Source organism: Phascolarctos cinereus, unplaced genomic scaffold, assembly GCF_003287225.1.
Source record: "Phascolarctos cinereus isolate Bilbo 61053 unplaced genomic scaffold, phaCin_HiC Scaffold_8;HRSCAF=390, whole genome shotgun sequence".
Taxonomy (NCBI): domain Eukaryota; kingdom Metazoa; phylum Chordata; class Mammalia; order Diprotodontia; family Phascolarctidae; genus Phascolarctos; species Phascolarctos cinereus.
The window spans coordinates 6,277,636-6,304,661 of NW_027556291.1; the positions used below are offsets into that span (position 1 = coordinate 6,277,636).

Consider the following 27,026-nt stretch of genomic DNA (forward strand, 5'->3'; position numbering starts at 1 on the left):
GAGGTCCACTAGATAACAAGCAGCAGAACAAGGGTTCCAGTGAATAGCTGAGCTCTCTCCACAGGGAGAATCCGTGCTCATCTTCTAGGCACAGCCAAGGGGCCCTTGTTCTGTCCAGCCATCTCTGCCAACAATAGGGACTGTCTTTGGTTCCCCTGAAACACCCCAGGGACAGCTCCTCTTGTCATGCTCTTGCCTTACTTGATTTTATGGCTTTCCCTATCCCCTCATGCTGTGCCCTGGCTTCCTAGGGCTGGGCCTGCGCTATGTCGCACCAACAAAGGCTATATTCCTCCAATATCTCCCCATGCTCCAGAATTTTACTTAATGTGCTCCTTAGGCCCCCACTTTAATTTACTGCATCCATCTCTAGCTAATGGTGATTAAAACTCATCAGAAGGAAAGTCACATAAGTTTTTTTTTTTAATGTTTTGGTAGAACCAAGATCTCAAAGCATCTCCACATTGGACTGGTACCCCATCAGGAATCTTGCCTACAATATCCAGCCTTTGACTTGGATGCAATGAGGAAGTCACCCCTTCCGGAAGTAGGGCAGTCCACTTGTGGATTACTCTCATCTGTGGGATATTCTTCTTCCAATGATTCTAAATCTCTTTATCTGCAGCTTGTAGCTCCTAGTTCTGCCCTTAGAGGCCAAGCAGAATAAGGCAATCCCTCTTCCATGTGACAGCCCTCCAGATGCTCAAAGACAGCTAGTATGCCTTCCATGATCCTCCTCTTCTATGGGCTAAACATCCCCAGTTCCTTAACCCTTCCTTTAATGCCATGAACTCAAGGCCTTTCACCATCCTGGTCTCTCTCTGAAGGACACTCCCAAAGGTAGCTTCCAGGGGGCATTCTGACTACGTGGCTGCATGAGCAGTCCTGTCTAAGCTTAAGTCCACATCACCTTAGGAAGGAAAGAAATGTCTTCGGAAACATCAAAGTAGATTTTCCTATATTTAGAGTGAGACAGAAGGTCAGCTAGTCCAAGCCCTCGTTTTATGGGTGAAGAAACTGAAGCCCAGGAAGGTGAGGAGACTTGCCCAAGGTCACACAGATAGAGGTTTGAACCCAGGTTCTCTGCCTCTAAATCCAGTGTTTTTTTCCATTTTACCATGACCATAGAATACCTGCAGAGAGTGAAGAAGTGAGTAAGCACAGAAGATCACCTGATATCATTGAGACAGCTTTAAAAAAAGACAGAAGGACAGAAAGAAGATCAGACAATGAAGACAGCTGTGAAATCTGCAGGCTGAGGACATCATGGTGCCCTGTCATTTCACATACAATCCTCCCTTTTGACTTTACTATGTAGGTTCAGATGCCCATTTTATTTGGCGTTCAAATTCAGGGAAAAAATATATCCTCTTGCACTTAAATACCCCAAGAGAAAAGAAATTGTTACCAGAAGGGATGTTATTTGGTGTTGGCCATGGCCAAGCCCTCCTGGCTCTCTTCTTGAAAGATGTCTTGAGTATATATATAGAGAGATATATATGTAGATATAGATATAGATACAGATATAAATGGTGTCAGATTCATTTGCAAGTCTTTAACATCCTATATTTCTTAATCCCAAATCATACATTCCACCCCTTTTTGTCATCTTCCCTCATGCCTACCTTTGCAGAGAAGTATTTCCCTAAATTGTTTTGAGGATCTTATGAGATTTCACTCCTCCATTCTATACAACAGGTGTTGATGCAGAAACTGGTATCTTTATGGTCTTCTTTGCTTATTCTTATCATGGGCACTGCAAAGGATCAGATGTCCCATGAAATCTTGTATCACGTTGTCTTTGGGTGCTCCAGACAACCGATTCCACCAATAGCTTTAGTTGGCCTTTCCCAAGACAGGCTATGAGGCTTCCTTCCATTTGAATCTGTCTTCTGGTTTTCTTTCTAATGAGAATGGCATCCAGATGTGGTTCTGTTTCTCCAGGAGTGCAATAACTTATCGGGCTCCTCTATCCAAAGACCTCATGGTGAAAGTACTAACAGTACAGTAATGTTTCTGGACTGAAGAACATGGCCTAAAGTCCCGGTGTCCCAGCAGCCTGGGCTGCCTTTTGTTCCACTCTAGGACTGCCACCAGCACAGAAGCCAATGGGTGCTATGGAGTCCTAGGAGCTGTTTGGTTTCTGGTGTGTTTCATGACTTTCCATGGCTGAGGAATTCTAGTGGTCTGCCTGATGGTGGGAAGTCACTCTCTGCTTATCAAAGTTGGTCCTTAGATGGTGGGCACAGGATGCGTTTGGGCCTTGATGGCTTGGAACCTTTCACTATGCTCTTTCCTCTGCTGACCCAACCTCTAAGAACCAAGGCTACCCTCCAGGCCACAGGGAGCCATTGTAGGAGGACCTCAGAGGAGGAATAAGATGTAAATAAGGAAATTTAACATAATGAATGAACCTTCCCAGACTGCATGGTAATGGGGGCCCACAGGATGATTCATAGGAGTTTACAAAACCAAGAATCCAGAGGGAAAGAGATGTTCAGTCGGGGTCCATTTAGAACCATTAAATAACGAGACTGTGTGAGGCTCCCTATGGTTGCAAGGATAGCAGTCCTTGGATTTCTTGCCTCAAGCCCCACTGCAATGTTAATCTTTTCCTGAGAACTGAGTGCTAGAAAGGTCCAATCTTATGAATAGGAGTATGTAGCAACTTTCAGAAAATATGTTTCAAGATACTAAGAAGCCAGTCCCCTGCCCAGCCCTGCCTACCAATTGTCTGTCATGGAATTTACTAGACAACTTTCCAGCTCTAATTCTCTGATAGGATGAACTGTAGTTCTACAGTTATTTCTTCTGATCTTTAGGCAGTCCCTAGTAAGATGCAGATACCCCTGAAAGGAGTTTTACCCTAAGCCTTTTGATAGGCTCTAGTCCAAGATAAAATACAAAGCCTCCTATTCAACATTTAAAGCTCTTCACAGGCTGGCTCCATCCTCTCATCCAGACCAATATCATAGCCCCCTCCCTCCATGTACCTACAGTCTATGTTCTAGGCCAAATGCCCTCCATGCTCTTCCCCTTCCATAGCCTGGCTCTTGTGTCTGGCCCTTTGGACATGCTGTACCTCATGCCTGGGAGGCCATCCCTTCTAGCCCCATCTCTTGGGATTCTCAGCCCTTCAAAGCTCAACTCAACTACTGTGTCCTAGATGATACCCTTCCTGATTCCCCCCCCCGCTTTGTTAGCAGGCTCCCCTAAAAATGCTTCATGCTGGTTTCCCTGATAGAACAAGGCTCTTCAAAGGCAAGGGCTGTTGGGTTTGGCTTTGGCTTTGGTTTTTTCTCCTCAGCAGCACCTCCCATGAGACCTGATGAAGTCTAGGTGTTAAGAGAGATTTCATAACTGGAACTTTATTCACTCATCCAGTTCCCAGCATGAGCTTTAGTCTCTTCCCTTGGTAGTCCCAAGGTGCTGTGGTACTACTTTATTTTTTGAATCCTCTGTGGTAGGTCCTATGACAAATGATGGGTTAAGATGGTGGAGAAAAACTAGACTCCATGGCCTTCAAGAGACATGCAGTCTAGTTGGAGAAGATAAGACACACATAATGGAGAAGGTAAATAAGTATCCCAAGATTGTTTTCCCTTCCAACACTTATGATCTCTCTCTTTCCCTCTCCTGTCCCCTTCTTCCTCCTTCTTTCTGTCCCTGTCCCTCTCTCTTCCTCTTTCTCTCCCCCTCCCTCTCCCCTTCCTTCTCTCCCTCTCCTCGATCTCTCTCTCTCTCCCTCTCTCCCTCCCCCTCTCTTCCTCTTTCCCTCTCCCCTTTTCTCCTTCCCTCCTCTGTCCTTCCCTCTTCCTTTTTCCCTCTCTCCCTTTCTGTCCCTCACCTTCCTCTCCCTCTCTTCCTTCCCTTCTCTTCCTCTCCCCTTTCTCATCTATGAATCTACCTTCTGCTTAGGACAAATGCTCACATTCAAGAATATTGTGTTTTAACTAGTTCCTCTTGAAATGAATGCTGATCAGATAACATTTCTGGAATGGCATTTCTCCTGGACTCCTTGCCGTTCATAAATATGGTAAATGAGAGGCAACCTCCAGGCCCAGCCCCACCCATGAGATCCTGTTGAACTAGGATTTGCCTGCTCTTGTTTTGGAAAATGAGGTTTTCTTAAGGTTTGCATCTCTTTTATCTAGCTGGTCTCCACCCCAATGTGTTGCCCTTGAGTCTACTTCTTATATGATTAATGAGAAGCCTATAGTCAGACCCGCTCTTATTCTCCACAGTATGAATCATTTGATTGCAGTTCATTGAGGGAAAACATAGAGCTGGACCTTCAACAACCTGATGCCCTTGGTCTTCTCCACCAGCAATCAAGTTAGAAAAAGTGGCAGCATGCCATTTTTTCCTGGCCCCAAGTGAAAAGAGTTGTCCTTGCCCCTGGAGGCCTCCCAGTGCAGATGGTATTTCCACTTGCCAAGGATGGTCTCCAAAGGAGAGCTCGGGTAGGGGTCAGACAAGAAGCTATCTGTAGTCCCTTCTATCTCTAAGCTTCTATAATTCTAGCAAATGGATGGAGTGGAATTAGTGAGAGGCTCTGAGTTGCAGGCAGGGTGCCATCTTGCAAGCTGCCTTCCCCATCCTCTCTTTTCTTTGTTGCTCTGCTTTCCCTTTCTCTCTCTAGGGCAACTCCCAACCAGGTGTAGTAGAACAGAAAGATCACTGGAATTTGAAATCAGAGAATCTAAGTTTGAAGCCTGCTTCCGACTTGTTAACTGTGTAAACTTGGGTGGGTCATTTCTATTCTCTGGGTCTCAGTTTCTTCCACTATGAAATGAGCTCTGAGTCCCTTCCAGCATGAAATCTAGGATTCTAGGATTCAAATCTGGCCTAAAACCAGGAATCAACATTGGCCAGTTTGATTGCTTTTCCCCACTGAGCTGGTCAAGGATGTAACCTGGAGGGAAGGCACTGTGTCCTTTTTGTAGCCTCAGAACCTGGCATATAGCCGGCACTTATTAAATATTCTGTCCCCCTGAATAGCCACATTCTCCTTCCTCTTGTGATGATTGGAAAAGCATGGTTACATTAAAAAAAAAAAAACAACCACCACCTCCACTGCTTGCAGCCTCCTGTCTTAAAATCCCAGGAAAACAAGTCAAATCAAAATTCTCAGTGATGTGGTTTTCAGCCAAACTCTCCTAGATTTGTTTTCTGTCTCTACTATTTCAATCACATTTCTCAACTTACTTTTACTTCCAACTCTTCTTGGGTATATGCATGTGTGTATGTGTATTTCTTCTTCAGTGATGGCCATCTAACGAGCACAAAAAGGTATGTCTAACACTGATTTCTTTTTTTTTTATCCTAATTTTTTATTTTTTTTCTTCTTTGAGGCAATTGGGGTTAAGTGACTTGCCTAGGGTCACACAGCTAGTGTCAAGTGTTTGGTCTGAGACTGGATTTGAATTTAGGTCCTCCTGACTCCAGGGCCCATGCTCTATCCACCTAGCTGCCCCTCTAACACCAATTTCACTGAACACAAAGATATTTCATCCACATACAAGGCTGGGAAGTGGGAGTATCTTTAGTCAGTTCCAAAGGGGGCAATTGCCTTCTGTTGATGGGCATTTTCAGTGGTTTTTCAGTTGCAGAATTTTCAGTGGTGCTCTGCTGTCCGATTGGAGTGCTCCTGACAGAGCAGGTAATCTCAAGGCTCCTTTGGTTGGAATATCAATCTCCAACTTGACAACAAAATAAAATGCTTTGGCTGAAGGAGAGTTTGGTGTTTTCCAGAGGCTTTTCAGCAGGGTGGAAAGGTTCCATTTGTCATTAGCCCATATATAATCAGCACGATTAGCTTTTGTCTGGCAGAGTTGATTGTAAAGACTTTGCATTGCTTCGTTTCTTTCTGTCACTTTATTGAGTTCCCTTCAACAAGGATTTGGCCAGAAGATGTTATGACTGAGCCCTATGGAAGTTGTGGAGGACATAGTTATATAGGGGAATATCTAGACTTCTGATCTCAACTTGCAATTTAGAATCATAGGGCCACAGAATGTCAGAGCTAGAATCTGATACTTTGGAGATCATCTAGATGAGGGTTTCTTGATCTTGTGTATTGTGTGTATGTGTCTGATGAACCCCTTTGGCAGTCTAGTGAAACCTATGGACCCCTTTTCAGAATTACATCTTTAAACACATAAAACAAAACGCATAGGGTTATAAAGAAAAACAATTATATTGAAAGTTGTATTTTTAAACAAAGTTCACAGATTCCAAGAGAAGAACCCCTAATTCTAGACCAACTATCTCTTTTTTTAGATAAGGAAACTGAGTCTGAAAGGATATGGGACTGGCCCACCAGCCACACAGCTTATCTAACAGTAGAACCAGGACTTAGAAGTCAGGCCTCAAATTCTAATTCTAGCTCTTAAAAAAAGTTGTATTGATCTTTCTGTTAAAACATCATTGTCACTCTCCAGTGACTCCCATCTATCACCTCCCTCCCCCTTAGGGCCTTCCCTTGTAACCAAGAGGTATAATTAAGCAAAACAAACTGATCCATTGGTCATGGTTAATGACATATACCTTGATCTGTACCTATAGTCTAGCACATGTCAATTTTCTATTTGTGTCTCCAGTACTTACAAGAGTGTTTGGCACATAGTAAGAGCTTAATAAATGTTTTTTCATTCATTCATAATCTTTTGAATAAATTTCTATAGCCTCTTTGTTAATTTGTATAAATATATTTTAATATTCATTAGCAATATTTTCTTGTTCTGTCTTATCTCTTTTTGGGGTGCTAGGACCCTATTTAATATTTGTTTCATAGAAAGGTTCGTGTCTGTCTGGGCTGGTGTTATAATCTGGTCCTGACTCAGGATACTTGTCTGGCCATTTAGGTCTGATATTAGAACAGAATTAAACACTCATGGGTCATTCAACAATTAGCTAAAGTAGGTTTACTTAGGTAGCTGCAGCCTCCCTCACTTCCATATGGAAATGGTCTGGTCGTCAGGGCAGGGTGTAGTCCTTTGTATGGCCTTGCAACAACCTCTCAAGGGCCCCAGTTCCACAAGGACAGATCTTTTTTACACCCTTAAATGCTCATGAAGCCACATTAACACAGTCTGAGGATACCAGGAAGCTGCTAACAGTGACTAAGCTTAAACCCCAGCTCCTGAGAAAATCAGGTTTTGTTTTGAGAATAGCTTCTTTGCCTACTAGGGAAAGAACTAATCTAATCTATGTGGCAGGGGCAGGGAATGCTAGTAGATACTGATCCTGTCGCAGCTTTTTTTCCCCCCAACATTTCATTTATGGATCATTCAATTCTTGTTGCTGAGGTTGGGATGTTTTAATTCTCTATTGTTCTGTTAGTTTGGGCATTTTATTTTTTTGTAAATATTTAGCCATTTCATTTAAGTAATCATTCATTTAAGTAATCATTTTTATTGGTATATAATTGTGTATGAATAGGCTTCATAGGGTAGGAAAGAGCCAATCTTGGAGTCTAAACTTGGGTTCAAGTTTCTTCTCCAAAACCTACTGTCTCTGAGATCCAGGGCAAGTAAATAACCTGTCTTGGTCTCAGTTTCCTCATCTGTAAAATGAGGGTGTTGGACCTTTGTAGGTGAATGTTAGATGTTTGAGCAAAGATGGGTTTACTCTAGCCCCCCTCCCTGAGGGCCAGCTATATGACATTCCCCCCCCTCCTCCAGGGTTCTCTAGTATCCTGAGGGGGTTGGAGAGTCTCTCATCTGCCATTAGCTAGAGCCCCCAAATATTATGCTGCCCCAGATTTTAGGGTCCCAGTGAGCAGCACCTCAGTTCCATCTAACCATTTGACATCAGATTAGCTTTTACAAAGAGATATTTACTTCAGAGAAATAGCAAGAACAGACATACAAATATCTCCCCACAACATCCAGGCTCATAATCTTCTCTTACCACCTCAGTCTCTGGGGAGGGGAGAGGGATTAGATTCACAGTTTAAATCACTTCCTACATAGTATTATTCCCATCAGGTTCAAGTCCAAAGTGTCTCCCCCTTCCACCCATCTTCCTGGGACCCTGGATTCCAGGGCTTCTCTGCTGGACTGGCTGCAGCATGTGACCTGGAGTACTAAATTCTATGATCCTCATGGATTCCCCTCCCTGAACTTGGACCTGACCAAGACCCCAAGCCTAATTTGGGAAGACCATATGGCCTAACAGAGTAAAGAAAGGACCTTCAGGCCTGGCTTCCAGCCCCCATCCCACCTCATGGTGTCACCTATTGTGAGGGAAGACATCTTTCATCTTTATGAGAGAGCTCAAAAGAGCACAGCTGGGCTTAGGTAGATTAAAAGATGCACAGTTCTAGCTGTGAAGTCAGGGGGGAAAGAATACTGTCAACCATGCAGTAGGATGATGCAGAATGTCGATATGTGAACCATTTCTCTGGTTTCCCAGGAGGAAGTCTGAAGCATCTCCAACATGGGTGACTCCATCTCAGGTGATCTGAGCATGAGCCAAATCTCATTACAACTGTATAGCCCTGGGCAAGTCACTTAACCTTCTGCATTAGTAAAAAAATTTGTTTATAACTGGAAATTCTTCTTTTACTTATTTATTTTATTTTATGTTTATGTTTTCTATAATTTAGTTTTCAACATTCACTTTTTTTTTTTTGATGAGGCAGTGGAGTTAAGTGACTTGCCCAGGGTCGCACAGCTAGTGAGTGTTATATGTCTGAGGCCAGATTTGAACTCAGGTCCTTTTGACTCCAGGGCCGGAGCTGTATTCACTGCGCCACCTAGCTGCCCCACAACATTCACTTCTATAAACTTTTGAGTTTTGAATTTTCTCCCTCGCCTTCTCCTCTCCCCTCCCCAAGATGACATGCAATCTGATATAGGCTCTACTTATACATTCATATTAAACATATTTTCACATTAGTCATGATGTAAAGAAGAATTAGAACTAATGGGAGGAACCACGAGAAAGAAGAAACAAAACAAAACAACAACAGAAAAAGAGAGCAAATAGTCTGCTTCCATCCACATTCAGACTCCAGAGTTCTTTCTCTGGATGTGGACAGCATTTTCCATTGTGAGTTGTCCTAGATCCTTGCATTGCTGAGAAGAGCTAAGTCTATCAAAGTCAGTCTTCGAACAATGTGGCTGTTACTGTGTACAGTGTTCTCCCGGTTCTGCTCACTTCACTCAGCATCAGTTCATGTATGTCTTTCCAGGTTTTTCTGAAGTCTGCCTGCTCATCATTTCCTATAATACAATAGTATTCCATTATATTCATATACCAGAAGTTGTTCAGCCATTCCCCAACTGATGGACATCCCCTCAATTTCCAATTCTTTGCCACCAGAAAAAGAGCTGCTATAGATATTTTTGTGCATGTGGGTCCTTTTCCCATTTGTATGATCTCTTTGGGATATAGCCCTAGAAGTGCCATTGCTGGGTCAAAGTGTATGCACAGTTTTATAGCCCTTTGGGCCTAGTTCCAAATTGCTCTCCAGACTGGTTGGATCAGTTCACAACTCCACCAACAATGCATTAGTGTTCCAATTTTCCCACATCTTCTCCAACATTTATCATTTTCCTGTTTTGTCATGTTAGCTAATCTGATAGATATGATGCAGCCCAAGCTTCCTGGGCTACAAGACCATTGTACCCTGTCTTTCTGTTGGCTCAGCTGTTCCAGGGTTTTTCCTGGGGTGATATTTTCTGGGCTTTCAGGGGTCAATAAGGGAAGGTGAGAGTGACTTACTTCTACTAGGTCTATACCCAAAAGAAATTAAAAAAAAAAAGAGGAAATGGACCTATAGGTACAAAAATATTTGTAGCAGATTTTTTTAGTAGCCCAAACCTAGAAACTGTTGGGAGTACCCTGCTATTTGAGAATGGCTAAATACATCATGGTATATGAATATGATGGCATATTATTGGGCAATAAAATATCTCATTTGATAAGATAATGAGATATTGTAATAAGATGTTTGTAAAGTACTTGGCACAATGCCTGAAACATAATGGGTATTTAATAAATGGTTATTTCCTTCCCCATAGGGAGGTAGGAAAGTTTCCTTGACTTTCTGTGGCCTCAGGTACAAATTTTTCTGTATGTTTGTTGTTACTATATTTAATGTCTCCATTACATTGTAAGCTCCTTGAGGGCAGAGCTTGTCTTTCCCCTCTTTTTGTATCCCCAGTGCTTAGCACAGTGCCTGGCACATAATTCATTCCTAAAATATATTTATTGATATTGATAAAAATTGATGCAATGGATAGTTTCAGAGGCAACCAAGGAGCCCTCTATAAGTTAATACAGAATGAAGTGAGCAGAACTAGGAGAAGAACGTTTACAGTAGCAACATTATAGAGAAAAACAATTTTAGAAACCTTTAGAATTTGATCAATGCAATGATATACCCCAAGTCCATAGGATTGAAGATGAAACATATCCCCTACGTCCTGCTGGAGCAGTGGTGGAGAATGAGGAATGAGGAGACAGATAGTTTTGGACATGGCCAATGTGGCAAATTGCATTGATGAACTGTGCTTTTTTGAGTGCTTTCTTTTTTCTTTTTTTAATTGTTGCTTTGGGGAAGAGGGAGTGAGAGGGATAATGAATGCTTGTAAAAAGAGACAAATAAACAGAATTACATGCTGACTCTGAAAATTTTTTTGTACATTGCATTCCCAGTTAGTTCATTGATCTAGTCTTTCTCTCTTTTGTCGATGAAAGTATTTAGAGATAGAAACTTTCCCCTAAGGACTGCTTTGGCTGCCTCCCAAAAGTTCTGATGTGTTATTTCATTGCTGTCATTTTCTTTGATTAAAAACTATTTATTGTTTCTGTGACTTCTTTGACCTACTCATTCTTTAGAATTAGATTATTTAGTCTCCATTTAAATCAGAATCCTTTCTTCAAAGTTTCCTTATTGATTAATTTTTATTGTGTGGACTGAGTTTAATATTTCTTTCTACATTCATTTATGAGTACTTTATGCCTTAGCACAAAATCAGTTTCTGAAAGTGTGTGTGTATATGTGTGTGTGCGTATGTGTATGTGTGCGTGTGTGTGTATAAGTATACACTACACAAGATTTCAGTTTGGTGATAATAATAATTACTAAAGGTTTACAAAACTACTTTTTTTTGATAACTGTTTAGATCCTTAAGTTCTTTCTAGTGTACTTTCCAATAGATTTGTCCAGGTCTGAAAGGGAGCACTGTAAAGCCCACAATTGCTTTACTGTCTATTTCCTCCTGTAGTTTGATTAGTGTTTCCTTAAGAAGTTTGTTGTTCTCTGCATGAATAAATGAATAAAGCATTTGTAAAGCACTTACTATGTGCACGCCCTTTGCTAAGGGTTGTGGATGCAGAAAGAAAAGGCAGACAGTCTCTGCTCTCCTGGTGCTCCCATTCTAATGAGGGAGATAACACACATAGAAGTTTCAGTTGCAAGTCAGATGGAGAAGTCCCATGATCCCTTGGGCACAGCAGCAAAGCAGATGGTCATGTCTCTTCTTTGATATCATTTCTACTGTTCAAATTATATCAATTTCTAATGTTCAACTAGTTGAAGTGCCAAGGACTTTGAGGACAAAAAACTTTCTTTGCTAGGTGTTCAGGAGCTGTGGCTATGGCCCCTGTAGGAGCAGTTACCAGGTCATATCTCAGCAGGAGTTGTTCCCCAAGAGGATGCCTGAGGGTACTGGGCTGTCTCTATCAGCATTGGGGTGGAGAGGGGGAGATGGTGGTCCTATGTTTGATGCATATGTTTAATATTGATGTTGTTGTTGATATTCACTGTCTATGGTCCCTTTAACCGTGATATAGTTTCCCTGCTTTTATCTGTCTTCACCATATCCCTGGGTGGTGGTAGTTGTTGTTTGCATTCAGCTGAAAAATAACAGCTTCTACTTCAACCCCACATTTTAACTCTGCAAATCTTATATTTTAAGGGAAAAGAAAGGTAGCAAACATTTATTTAGTGCCTACTATGTGTCAGGCACTGTGCTAAGCACTTTACAAATATCATGTCATTTGATCCTCACAACAACCCTGTTAAATAGGTGCTATTATTATCTTTATTTTACAAATGAGGAAACTGAGGCAGACAAGTGATTTGTCCAGAGTTGCACAGATAGTAAGTATCTGAGGCAGGATTTGAACTGAGGTCCCACACTCTTATCCACACCTCCACCTTGTCAGGTTTTGCTTTTCTGGTCCTTTCTGCCACCCTCATCAATATTATGGGCGAGTTCTTCCTGTTCACATTCATAGTTATGGTTGTTACATTGATTTTTCTCTCCAGAGTCTTATGTTTCCTCTCATTATATACCACCCTCTTTAAAAGAAAAAAAGAAGGTAGAGAAAGGAAAGGGTCGCCACTAGTAATGTATAGAGTGAACCATATGACTGAAATCTTCTGCACTTCACTTCTGCCCAACCCAGGCCCAAATATGTTGGGTCTTTCCCTTACTCTCCTCAACTCCCTTGGTATTTAGCCCTCTGTACCTGATGTTTGCTTTGCTTGCCACTCTTCCCTCCCCAATTCTACACCTTTCTTGAACCCCTTTTCCAAATCCTTTGTCTTGCCTCATTCTCTGTTTACTAACCTTTCTTTGTCTGGCTCAGATGAGAGTGGGGTTCATGAAATACCCACTTTTTGCACCCTACCCTTATGCTTGTTTTATTTCCTGTCATTCTCTAATTAGAAGAAATAGTCATTTCTTCCTCCGCATTAACTGTTCTCTGAGTCTGAGATAACAAGGGCCTGATCTCAATTCAATTTAATTAACATTTATTAAGTGCCTACTGTGTTCCAGGCACTATGCTAAGCACTGGGAATTACAAATAAGAAAAAGAAAGACTTGATCTCTTAATTTAGGCTAGACAGTGCACCACTGAAGACATGAGATTGGACCTTGGGTCAAAGAACAGGACTCATGATGAAGAGAAAGCTGCTGGGGCCAATGTGGAGTTCCCCATCTGGTGTCCATTTATCTTCTTCTCCCTCTATTCCTTCTTTCCCGGCTGTTTGTATCAGTTGGGGAGGGGACTCATTATTTAAAAAAAAAAAAGGTTTGAGAAGCTCTGAATTGATAGGGGATATTTGATGAAGTTTTCATAATGAAGTTGAATACCTAACTAAAGGTCAGAGGTCAGTGCTTAATGAGTGCTTGGGGAATTGAACGGAATCGAGGTTGGACTAGGTTTTAATGTCTTTTCTAACTCCATTACTCTGTGTTACAGATTTGGGAATCATCACCATGGACAGGCTCGCTGGAGGTTGAGGAAGAAGAGTCAGCGAAGGAAGCAGAAGGAACAGTCCAAGAGGTAAGTGGGAGGAGCTCATTAGTATCTTATCCTGTTCAAAGAATGCCCCACCCTTCTTCTCCTCTTTATTTCCATTTTTATTGGGTTGGGGTTCTTATTCTTATCTTCTTTCCCCCTTCAGTCTCACTAGGTGACTCAGTTCAGGAAGCCTGGCTTTTTCTTGCAGCTCTATCCCTAACTGATTGGACAAGACAACTCCCCTCTCTGGGCCTCACTGTCTTTCAGTGTAAAATGAAGGGGAGAACTAAGCAATCTCTGAGCTCTCTTGTGGCTCCGATGGCTAATTTTTTGTCACCCAAGTCTTCGTTCCAGAGGGCGAGGACTCTTCCATCTGTTTTGTACCCATTAGAAGAGCTAGCATGGTGCTGGGCATGCAGCAAGTGCTAAATACATACTGTCTGATTCCTTCCGGCGCTATTTAAGTCTCCAGAGTTTTCTTCCCCCAGCCAAATAATCAAACTTGTGTAGGTTTGCACAGGAGAAATTAATATCAAATGAAAGCTTGATTAATTATCCCCAGGTTTCAACTAACAACTTCTCCCCCTATACCTGTGTGTTAATTTCTTTTAGTGTCAAGTCCAGTTATCTCTAATCATTAGAAAACGTATTTAGTCTTTCCAGAAACATGTTCACTTAAGTTGTCTCTGCAGTGATAGCTGCTGCACGATCAGGTACAATAAAACTTTTCTACCAGTTGGTAATTTTCCTCAGAAAGTGTTTCCAGAATCCTAGTTGCCATTCTTGAGAAGAATCCTGATTATGAGAGCTCCTGAAAAATCCTTGTTGCTCACTTATGCAGACCATGTGCAAAGCCCTAGGGTGACGTCCAGGCACAGGCTGGCCATGGGCCAATGGCCATCCTCCCCTGAACCCCCATAGCATTGTTGCTGACCCATTCCTCCTGCTCTGTGTGGGAGCTCTGGCACCTGTGTCAGCCCTTGGGAGGAAGGAAATCGAAAGCACATCTCTTGGGGGCATCAGATGCAAAGCAAGTGTGTGACACTTGGCAGTCAGTGTTTCGCTTGTGTGGGCAGACTGCAGATGTGCTGGCAAAATGATGAATAAACCTGCCCAAATCCCCTCTGTGATGCCCATGCCCCAGCACCCTTCCTTGCTCAAATTATAGTAAGACTCCCACAGGCTGACATTCATTTCTTAAGGCGGTGGGAGTTTGGGAACCACAGCAGTGATGTCAGCAGCCTGTGTCACCAGGCCAAGGCTCAGTGACAGAAAACACTTCCTGGATTCTCAGAAAAACTTCGTTCTTTGCTACTCAAAGCCAAGATAGTCTGTATGGCGAGTGAGAACGAGAAAAGCTTACAGGTTTGAAGTGGGTAGCATTTAGTTTCTTCTTTCTTTTGCTTGTTTTCATTCTTTCCCACTCCCCTGCTTAAGAAGCTTCAGATGCTCCGTGTTGCCTCAAGGGTGCAATCTAAATCCCTCTGCTTGGCACTGCAGGCCCTTCCCAGTCCTACTCCCTCCTACCTGTCTGATTTTATTCCCATTATTCCCTTCCCATACTGTTTGGTGTCATCTCCCGCCTTTGCACAGTCTGTCCTTCATCCTCGGAAGAGGCACTGTCTTCTCAGCTTCCTTCTCTGATGATCTTTCTTTCGTAAAAGTTCAGTTTAGCTGCCCCCTCTTCTATGACGCTCTCTGTTCTCCCCTGCTCCTCAGACCACCTGATATTTCTGCATCTCTCTAAGTATGTTAGAATGCAAACTCCTTGAGGGCAGGAACAGTTTAACACAGTGAAAGTACCCCAAGGGTGGGAATACAAAGTAAGGACCTTCTCTGCCTTAGTAGATGAGTCCTAGAGAGTCGCCTGAGGCCCAGAGAGATTGAGTGACTTGCTGGTGGTCACAGAGCTCATAAGTGTCAGAGGCAGAATTTGAACCCAGGTCTTTCTGACTCCTGGTCAGGTGCGCTCTCTACTGCTTTGAGAAAGTGAGGTATGGAAGGTGAAACAACTTTTCTAACAGTCACGGAGCTTGGTTTTGCCCTGAAGTCAGTGCTACTTCTAGTATAACATGTCCAATGAGTTCAACTTGCAGAGCTGTGGAAAGGAAGGCTAGGCTGCATCTTGTTTGTCTTCGTGTCTCACATGAGACTCTATGCAGGAGACCCTTAGAGGGGGTTTTTGGAAGGAAGGCTGACCATTGGTGTTGGTCAGGGCTCAGAATTTCCAAGGTCATTGACGAATGTAGGGAAAATGTTCTTTTCTGAGTTGGTTGCTGTGGGATTTTCCCCTTTTGCGTGTAATGTTGTAATGTCTTCAGTTTGGAGACAAGAGGGCTAACGGTAAGGCACAAAGCCAAGAATGAGAACAGCCCTGCCCAGGTTCGAATTGGAGGCTCCACCACACACTGGTGTGCCAGCTAGGGCATTGCCTTTCCCCTCGCTGGGCCCCATGATCCTCTATCACTGATGACTTTGGGATCCTGGACAATACTGCACCTGAGTTCTAGAGCCGGCCCTTTGCTTCCTTTATTAAAAAGATCATTTCCAAAATGTGTTTGGGCTGGGGGAGAGCAATTTGCTTTTGGCTTCGTATCTAGCAGTCACTCTTCAGCACAGACTGGGTGAACTCAGCATGCTGCAAATCTCTTCCCACCAGGTCACCATCTCCATCTGGCAAATGCAATGCCAACTTTTTACGAATGTTAATAACAATAATAATGAGCAATGAGGTTTCGATGAAGAACGCCAAGTGAGCTGGTTTCGTCAGATACCCACTTGGAAGAACTCATCTCGTAGAGGTTGCCCATCGAAGCCTATTCTTTGGTATTTACTGGCTTAGTAGCATGGCCTCTGTTCTCATTCAGATACTCTAGAGACCAGCACAGATCTATCTCTGCTTTACAGATAGAATGACTAGGCTGTGGCCTGGAGGAGAGACATGTCTTCATGGACTGTCAGACCCTAATGGCTCTGTGAGTAGCTACCAGGTCTCCAAACTGTTTCCCTCTCAAGAGAACAATCTCTCACCAATGTTTGCTTAAGAAAAGGGGAACTGTGGGGGTGGGAAAAGAGCAGGGGATGGCTTAATTGTGTTAATTATACTCTCATTCTTATGGTACTTACCTCGAAAGGCTAGAAATGAATCAGAACAAATAAAATAATTTCTCCCTGAATAATGAAAATACCGTCAGGATCATTAAGACATGACACCAGGTCAATTCATCAGGCAACACAAGGCAGATCCAGTAGCAGAAGGCTAGCTCCCAGTGTTGCCCACAATGGACTGAGGCTGCCTGCCCTCTTGTCTCCAAACTGAAGACTTCACAAGGCTACATGCAAAAGGAGAAAATCTCATGACAACCAAGTCAGAACAGAATGCTTTCCCTCTGTTCCGAGAACATGGTGAGCCCTGAGCAACGCCAATGGTTCTCTCCCCCTTCTTTCCACAAACACTCTCTGAGGGTCTCCTCTACACAAGGCCCCATACAAGATAGAAAGACAAACTGAACATAGACTTGCAAGTTGGACTCATGGGCGTGCTATAAAAACAGCATTGACTAGAGTATAAGTCCCAGCTCTGTGACTGTGGGGAAGTTGTTTTACCCCTCTGGACCCCAGTTTTCTCATCTGTAAAGTGAGGAGAATACGTCTTGTCCCTTGTAAGAATGTTGTGAGGAAGCTGCTGTTCTGCTTAAGGTACTCTAGTCATTTTTTAACGTTGTCACTGTAGGAATTCTTCTCACACTTCTGTTTCCTCCTCTCTGCATTAGGTTACTCTGAAGCTGTTCCCTTCATTGTTTCTTGCAGAACAGTAGTGTTCTATTATATTCATATACCATGGTTATTGTTTGTCCTTCCTTCTTAAAGAGAACCATGGCATCAGGAAGGTGATGCTATGACTTGCAAATGAATTAGATTTAAGTGAGGAGGGCTGTGCAGAGTCACCAGCCTCACTCTCTTCCCAAACCATCTGGGTTGAGTGACAAGATACAGATCAGGATGACTAGAGATAGCCCTGGATGCAGTGGGAAACCTTGGCCTTTTTAAGCTAAGGTCTTTTCCAGTATACCATGGACTAAATATGCAGAATGCAACACATTTTAGGACCTGGCCAAGGTGGGAACTTGTTTTGCTTGACTATGCTTACTGTTACAAGGTTTTGCTTTTTTTTTTTCTTTTTGTCAGTGGGGGTGAAGAAGTAGGAGAAAAAAATAAATGCTTGTTAATGGAAGGGAATTTAATAAAAACAAAAAAACCATTTCTCTATGCTGAGCAGAATGGAATTAAAAGGAGCTTCTGTCCAGCGCTGTTTCTAGGCTGGACTCCTGAGGAGTGAGGGGGCGGCAGTTTTGCCAAACAACTGAAGGAGCAAGAGGGAAATGAGAGGTTCCCTGGGTGGCCTCTCCATTTTCTCTTCCCTCCTCATTTTTCTGTCTCATTCCATCAGCATGGCACCAGCAGCCGTGTGGATGGAGACAGACACAGGCAAAGGGAAATGGAAAAAATACAGCATGAATTAGAGCAACAGAAAGAGCTCAGCTGGCCAGTGGAAATAGGCATGGGTCAGTTTCCTCAGAAGCCCGTTTTCTATGAAATTACTTTACCTTCACTTTGCCTCACCTCTTCATGTGGTCCTAGTTCTGGATAAGGGAGCTCATGAAAAATGCAGGTGAAATCCCTTCTGTGGTGTCATGGCCATGTGGCTATGAATTGATGAATTTTTATCTTGTGATTGGAAGCAGTGTGGCAGAGTTGGAAGAGCACTAGACTGAGTCTGGCAGCCTGCTTTAGTTCAGGTTCTACAGTTAACTAGTCATTTTCTTGCTTCCTTCAAGGCTTTTCCTGATTCCACTAGAGGCTAGTGCTTCTCCTTCCCCTTGTGAAAACATGGCAGGGTAGACAAATAGCTGGCCTCAGAGCCCAGAAGTCCTAGATGGGAATGCTACTTCTGACTCCCACTGACTGCATGGCCCTGGACAAAGGAGTCAAGCTCTCAGTGCTCTGGGCAGCGCTTGGAAACTAGAAGTTACTGGGGCTTCCCTGTGCCACTGCTATCATAGGTCCATCCCTGTACTTGTTAACTCTCTGGGTAGAACATAAGCACCTGGAGGCCAGGGGCCCTGAAGAAACTCTTTGTATCTCTCACACCCAAGGCAGCGTCTGGCCTATAATAGGCATTTCGTAGATATTTACCTTTTGGCTGTCACTCAGCCATTTGACAATACTTATGCTATGACACGGGCTGGGGATAGAAACTCATCCTTCCCTACCTAGTCCTTGGTGGTTGACTTTAGGAGTGCTTTGATACCCCATTCAAAGCGCTCATCTTTTGGACAAAAAAATAATGGTAGCACTCATGCCAGTGACACATTTGGAGGCAGAAGGCCTGACCTGGAGTCCTGCCTTAGTGGATTCAATGCCGTACTTGGAGTCAGGGAGAACTGTCTTTGAATCCCATCTTAGACATTTACTAGTTGTGTCACTCTTCATATTTTTGATCCTTAGTTTCTTCATCTTGAAAATGGGGATTTTAATGTCACTAACTTCACAGGACCATTGTTATTCATTGATTGTAGACAACTTTCTTCTCCCTGAGCCCTAGTTTTCCTTTATTAAAAAAAGAGGATTCAAAAGAAAGCTTTAAATGAGTGACCTCAGGTTTTTGGCCCTCTCTCATTAGTCTTATCACTGTTCCCTCAGAGAAGACCTCTGAAAAGGGTCAGATTTCTGATTGGTTTGTAGGCGGGCTTACACATTAAATATAATTCTCTGATGGGCTCCAGGAAGAAAGACATTAGGTGGCAGATAATCAGCAGGGGTCTCATTTATTGGGAAGAAAACCATCTCAGGAGGCCTTTGTTCAATGTTCCCTTCTCTCACCCTGCGGCTGCTGCCTCTCCTTCACCAAGAAGAGAGGTGACGATGAAACTGGCCCCTCATCTGGCATCGTTGGGCTCCCTCTCATTTTCACCTTTGTGAACAGGGGATGGGTGGCTATCATTGGAGCTCGATGTATTATTTGCCTTTCTTTGGAGGTGTAAATTAATTGGTGGCCTCTTGAGCTGGTAGAGAGGGTCCCTAAAGAAGGGAAAGAAATGGAAGTGTTCATTTTCAGCAAAGATCAGACTGGCAGGATGAAAGTGAGCCACTCAAAAATTGTTTCTATCTCATATTGGAAAACATTGATATTGTCTTTCCTTGGGGCTCCTAGCAGCTCCTGTGAATTTAGAGGAGGCAGCATTCACTTTGCTGAAATCTGTATTGATTAGAAACAGTCCCGCTAACCAGGAGTCAGAATTCTGAGGGGGGTTTCTTTTCTCTCTACCTGCTTGTAATGTTCTCATGCCATGCTATCTCCATTGGGGCCACCTTTTTGCATTGCTTATCACAGGGGCACATCACCCACACCCAGAGGATAGAGCGGCCTCATTTGGGAGGTGCTATTGTCTGAATCACCGCAGGGAGGCATTACACAGTCTCAGGGCCTGGAAAGCTACAGTCGGCTGGAAAACATTTCCTTGCAGTCATGGCTATTCCCCATTTGTGGATTGCTCTACTTGGTACCAGAGGCTGTGGACTGCATGCAGTCAGAGATTTCAAGCTGGGAGGGACCTCCACACCTTCCAGTATCAGCCTCCCATCTTACAGAAGAGGAAACAGAGACCCTCAGGGATGAGCCTGGATTTAAACCCTGGTGTCCTGGCTTCATATCCAATAGTCTTTCTACCCGACTGTGTCTACGGCTCTGATCATTCATGCTGGTGGAGATAGGGAACGGCCAGATTCTCTCACCTGAGAATGAACTGCAGAACAAACCCAGTATTGGTACTTGGGTATTTTATGAAGGAGTTAAATAGAGACCATCCAGCTAGTTTGCTTCCCCCATCTTACAGTGGAAAAAACGGAGGTCACTCAGATAGTGAAGTGGGAGTGGCTGAATTTGAACCCAAGTCCCTGACTCCAAATCCAGAGGTTTCCCCCTTTCATTGCCACTTGGAGGCCTCTCTAAGCCCCTGGGCCATGCTGTGTGGTTGGCTCCCAGGCAGCAGGCAGCTGGAAACAGGTTCTAGATGCTTTTCTAGTACCAGCTTGCTGTGTGACTTTTCCCAAGTCAAGGTGCCTCTCAGCAAGTCAGTTTCCTCATCAATAAATAAATGAATAAATGAATGGACATAGATACACACACGTGCCATGCATAAGATTTCAAAGCACAGACTTTGTTAGATATTCAGGAAGATAAGATGAGGAAGTGAGAGCCTTAAACTGGGCCTTGGAGAAAGTGGAGGATTTGCATTGGTACATATCATGAACCACCCAGACCTCTTCATCCTGTTGTCCTGTGTGACCTCTCCTCCTCCTCCCAGAGATTCTACCCAGGGGGTCCACCCCTACTCAATGTGCCACTGGTGGGGTACCAGCATGACATATATATATATATATATATATATATATATATATATATATATATATATATATATATATATATATATATATAATATAATATATATATATATATATATATAATTATGTATATATATGTGTATGTGTATATATATATATGTATATATATATGTATATGTGTATATATGGTATGTGTGTGTGTGTATGTGTGTGTGTATATATGTATATATATATGTATATGTGTATATATGGTATGTGTGTGTGTGTATGTGTGTGTGTATATATATACATGTATACCTTTGAATTACCTCTAGTCCTGACTCTTCAGAGACTCTGTTGTTCCATGAATCTCAGACATGTAGCGTCATAACTTAGATGTGATACTGCTGTTAAAAAGACAGGTTTTTGTTTCAGGGAAGATCTTGGGAATAAAGTACAGAACCACTTGAGCATACAGCCTAGTATACCCTATTCTTCTTGTTCTAATGGACCAGCTCAACATACTGTCCATTTATCTCCATATTGCCCTTTGGACAGTAGGCATTCTGCATCCACTTGGTTTTTCTTGTGTAGATTATGAAGTGTTTGAGGGCTTAGTATATGTAGTGCAATGTCATCAGCAAATAGATTTCACCATTTATAGAGAATTTCTCTTTTGTTTGGGTTGTGAACTTGATGTCCTCCACGACTATTGCAAATTCTTTGGCAGGTATGCATCTCTTTCTTTTGCCTTTTCTGATATTAATAATAATAATCAGAGGGTTGTCAAACAAAGTTATCTTTTGTTTGAATCTTTAATGTATCTAGTATGCATTTAACATAATCACAGGAACAAGAATATGCTAGTAAATGCTTAACAACCAGCTCTCTTTAAAAAAATGTGTGTATGACACTCTTAGGTTTAATCTACATTGTTAACATTATCTCCATCATTTTAAATCTAGACAACCAACAAAACGATAACTCAAGCCCTGATTTATAGTATGTGCAAATTTCCAAAGTATAAACGCTCATGCTGAAAATTTAACAATTAGCTCCTGAGCCAATATGAGCTGGCTCCAACCCTCTTTGCATGGGAAGAGTTTTACGGCAGCATTGGCTCTACTGAATCAGATGATAATTTATATTTCACAAACCCTAAGTACGAAGGCGCTGAGAAGCACTTGTATCATTTCTCTTATTATAAAGATGAGAATGCCGTTTGCTTTGTCCTATTCGTTCCCCTTCCATGCTTTCCTGAAGGGTGCCCTCCATACTTGTATAGCTGTCATAAAGATTTTATGGAGACGCAATACAAAGTAGTCAAGTGAATCTGTCATGATTGATCCCTTATTAATCACCTTGTTTTTAGTAGTAATTCTACTTGGGGTTTTCTTTTCATTTGGAATTTGGGATCTTCTCTTACAAATATTACTCCCTTTCCAGGAATTAGTTTTTTCGATACTCCTAAAGAGTATGTTGCTTCTGGTACAGATTTCTTCTGTTCGACCGGCCTGGTCTGGACATACTTTCTCCCTTTGCCCTCTTCTTGCCATTTGGACATTCTTATGTAGCCTATCTGGGACTGGACTGCATCCAAATAGGATGATTCTGCTCAAAGCTGATGAAGATAATAAAAATGATGACAGTTCCGTTGCATATTTTGTCGATCTGTTGTCTCTCTTACATTTGCATGTTTAAATCCTCCTGGCTTAGTTCAATTTGATGTCAAATGCTCTGCAAAGTTCCTGTTCTGTTTTGTTTTGTTTTGTTTTTATGATAGTATTCGTAATCTTCCTCTATCCTGCATAGAATTTGGAAAGTGAATCGATCGTCTCAATTGGCCTGGGCCGGGGCTGCTGCATCTCTGTGCTTGGCAAGGCGATCAAGTGTTTGTTGGCTGAGGCACTTCCTGGTCTTCCTTGTGGCAGCTGCATTGAATTAGTTAAAATTCCATAGTCTGTGCCAATACCTTTTCCTTGTTCCATTTCCTATTTGTAACCCAATGAGCTTCCTTCTAATTTGGTGTTAATTTTGCTCTTTTTGTCTGACAAGTTGGTCCTTTGATTGCTTCAGACTCATGCTGAAAAATGACTACCACATCAATTCTTAGTTGTTTCCTCTTAATGTGTTGATATAATCAGTTTCAAATGTAATGGAATATTATCGTGTTGTAATAAATGATGAAAGGGATAGATTTAGAAAAACCTGGGATTTAGAAAAACCATGCAGAATGAAGTGAACAGAACCAAGGAAATGATTCCTTCAGTGACTGCGTACAATATGTACAACATGTATGCAATTTCTACAATGACTGACCACAGCTCCATGGGACCGCTAACAAAATGGGCTTCCTATAACTTGGAAGAAAGGTGATGGACTCCAGGTGAAGAATGAGGCATGCATTTCTAAAGGTGGTCAACATATGGATCTTGGGACAGCTAGGTGATGCTGCCATGGAAAGAGTGCCAAACCTGGAGTGAGGATGACTCATCTTCCTGAGTTCAAATCTGGCCACAGGCACTTACTAGCTGTGTGACCCTGGGCAAGTCACTTAACCTTGTTTGGCTCAGTTTCCTCATCTGTAAAATGAGCTGGAGAAGGAAATGGCAAACCACTACAGTATCTTTGCTGAGAAAACCCCAAATGGGGCCATGAAGAGTCAGATACGATTGAAACAGCTGAACAACAATATGTGGATCTGCTTTTGCCAGACCATGTTTATTGAGTGTTTTGTTTGTTTTGTTTTAGGAGTAATAATAATGAGACAAAAAAAAAGAATATGAAAAGAATCAATGAAGCAGTTAAAAGGGGGCACACAACAGAACAGAAGGATGTTTAGAGAGGAACATAAACAATCAGGACAGCCTTGGAACTAGTGTGATGAATGAATTATATTCTTCAAAAAAACAAGCTGCATGTAATGGCAGTTCTTGGTTTCAGGTACAATATTCTTTGTTCTTTTTTGTTTCTGGAAGCTCTCATACTTTCTGGTGTTTCCTAAGTACAGAATAACACAGAATATAAAATTAAAACATATATATATTTAGGCAATTGGGGTTAAGTGACTTGCCCAGGGTCACACAGCTAGTAAGTGTCAAGTGTTTGGTGTGAGGACGGATTTGAACTCAGGTCCTCCTGACTCCAGGGCTGGTGGTCTATCTACTGTGCCACCTAGCTGCCCCAAACATATAATCTTTTTGTGATATTATTTGGAACTTACCATGTCTAGTGTCTTCTCATTCTTTCATAAAGACAATGTTAGGAATATACAGGTGTGAGGCTTTCCTGTAGCCTATAAGCTTTTATCTTTTTGCCTTAATCCCAAAGAAGTATTTTTTAAACGCTTCTTTGCCATTCTTGCTTCCCAGTTTTGTCCTGAGTATTAAGATGCATGGTGACTTGGGCTAGAGGACAGCTTTATGTTTTCTTCACTAGGTTTGCTTTACCTGCTCAGCCTTTCTAACAAATGTTGGCCCGTAAGCTGCCTTCCTGGTGGTCTTTGTGTTTCCATTCATCTGGAAGGATGAGATGACTCAGTGCCCCAAGAAATAATGTTCCATGTTGCTTCTAGGGGCGTGAGTCATCTTTCCATTGTGAACGTGGTGTGGGGAGGTGAGCACTTGCTCTGGAGTCAGAGGCCCTGGGTTCAAATCCCACCTCTCAACGTTGGGCAAGTCACAGCCTCCCTGGACATCATCTCCACTGGCATATCCCAATGGCAAGTCTGAGTAAACATGTCTAAAGCCAATTGTGTTTCATGGGTCCTGCTGCAGAATGAAACTTCCATGCCCCCTGCCCAGGCATAGGGGTCTTTGAGGAGAGGAAGCAAATGGGAGTGGAAGAGGGGGTGGGGTCTAGGAACCAGTCATCCCTCGGGATGTACCAATTTTACTTTCTCATGTGTAACAGATTAATGTACATATGCACACACACACACATATGCATGCACATGCACGCATGCACTCACCCACACAAAATTAATGCTAATATTAAATGGGAAGTTTAGTACTACTTTCACCTTGCAATATTACAGATGATTGAAAGAATTCATTAATTGTTGAATGCCAGCATCTCCTAGCTTCTTAACTTTTCTAGACTCATCATTTTGCAAAACAGTTCACTATTTGCATCCAACTGTGAACAATAATTTTAAATCTGTCCAGTGCTTCAAAAAAGATCTATGCTAATGGCTTCTTGAATGATAGAGGTAACCACACAAGTGCTGAAGTTCCCAAATTAAAGCATGCATTACAAACCTGGTACCTTAAAACAGCAAGCTGGTGTGGGCAGGCTCTGGCCTAGTGTTGGGGATCAAGGGGAGATTTATAGGATCCTGCAGGCCTCTCAGCTCCTATCTGAAACAGGGCTCAGTAAACCACTGCCCAGGGACCAACTCTGGACTAAGGATGGCTTTTATAGTTGAAATATAATAAAACTTTATTTTAAAATTTATAGCTTGAGGGCTATATAAAAACAAGGAATGGACTGTATTTGGCCATAATTTTGTGACCCCTGGTCTCAGGTCACAGATTTAGAGCAGAAAGGAACCTCAGAGGTCATCCATTCCAACCCCTTCATTTTATAGATGGGAAAACTGAGGCCCAAGGAGTTTAAATGACTAACCCAAGGTCACTTAGTTAGTAAATTAGAGAGCTAGAATTCCAAACGAGATCATCTGCTATCATATCGGATACTCTTTCTTCTATATCACTGCCTTGACTGGGGCACGTCATTTCATCTTACAGATGACCAAAGGAAGGACAAAAGAAGACATGTGACTTGGCCCAGATCACACAGATGACATCACCAGGATCCGAACCCACGTCCTCTGATTCTAGGTCCACTGCTCTTTTCACAGTCTGTCACTGCCACTCTTTCAACAACAGTTTCAGGAATCATCACCTTTCCCTGGTGTGGAGTTGACCCTCAGTGAAACCCAAGCTCTGCTAGGTCCTTCCAGGGGTGCCTGGCCTCAGTGGCACCTAACGACGGGCCACAAGGTCATGCAGTTTTTGTCCAGGGAGTTTCTTTAAAAGGAAAGCAAAAACTTTTGGGATACCATTCGTTAGTATTATGCCATGATCACTTTCCAGTGTAGCCTTGTGTCCATTACCCCTGTAGCCCTCCCTTAAAACAAAGGAAAAAACCCACCCAAACAAAAGAAACTGAGAATCCTAGCAAATCTCAGTGTATCTGCAGTGTTCTCCTCCCACACTGTAAGGAGGGAAATGTGTTGCATCATTTGTTTGTCAGGACCAAGTTTTTTTTCTCTCTCCATTCTGACTACTGACCTCACCCGCTTCCATTAAGTCTCAGCTAAAATCCCTTCTTTTACTGAAAACCTTCTCCAGCCCCTCTTCATTCTAATGCCTTTCCTCTATTAATTACTTCCTATATATCCTGTCTATAGCTTGCTCTCTCTCTCTCTCTCTCTCTCTCTCTCTCTCTCTCTCTCTCTCTCGCTCTCTCTCTCTCTCTCTCTCTCTCTCTCTCTCTCTCTCTCTTGCTCTCGCTCTCCTCTCTCTCTCTCCCCTCTCCCTCTCTCTCTCTCTCTCTCTCTCTCTCTCTCTCTCTCTTCTCTCTCTCTCTCTCTCTCTCTCTCTCTCTCTTTTATTTGTTTGTATGTTGTCTCCTCCATTAGATTGTAAGCACCCTGAAGGCAGGGATTGTCTTTGGCCTCTCTCTTTGGCTTAGCACAGTGCCTGGCACATAGTGTGTGCTTAATACATTTTTTTTTGGACTGGCTTGACTTAGATGTCAACATGATTTTCTTTCATTTATTTATTTAGTCACTCATTCATTCATTCATTCATTCATTCATTCATTTATTTGTTATTTTTAGGCAATTGGGGTTAAGTGACTTGCCCAGGGTCACACAAATAGTAAGTGTCAAGTGTTTGATCTGAGGCCAGATTTGAACTCAGGTCCTCCTGACTCCAAGGCTGGTGCTCTATCCACTGCACCACCTAGCTGCCCCACAACATGATTTTCTTAAACTGCATGTTGGACCATACTACCTTCCTGCTCACTGAGCTCCAATGGCTCCCTATCACCTCTAGGATCAAATTCCTTCATTTGACATTTAAAGCTATTCACGAGCTGGTCCCTTCTTACCTTTATGGTCTTCTTACACTTCACTTATTCCATGGTCCAGTAACACAGGCCTACTTACAGTTCCTCGGACATGACATTCCGTTTCCCATCACCATGCTTTTTTCCTGTCAGAGGAGAGATGTTGCAAAGGTGAAACCAATAGGCCTTGGCAACAGATTGGATATGGGGAGTGAGAGAGGTAGTGTGAAGTGGAATATGACATCTAGGTTGTGAGTTTGAGGGCCCAGCAGGATTGTATTGCCCTCTACAGTAATAGG

At 42.6% G+C, this 27,026-nt stretch overlaps 1 long non-coding RNA gene across 1 annotated transcript in view; it reads left to right on the plus strand.

Annotated features, from left to right (window-relative positions):
- Positions 1-27,026, plus strand: part of LOC110203383 (uncharacterized) — a 258,087-nt gene that overhangs the window by 218,593 nt on the left and 12,468 nt on the right. Inside the window, exon 5 of the long non-coding RNA XR_013483560.1 lies at positions 13,228-13,311. This is a non-coding gene — a long non-coding RNA (uncharacterized LOC110203383). The remainder of the gene's footprint in view (positions 1-13,227; positions 13,312-27,026) is intronic.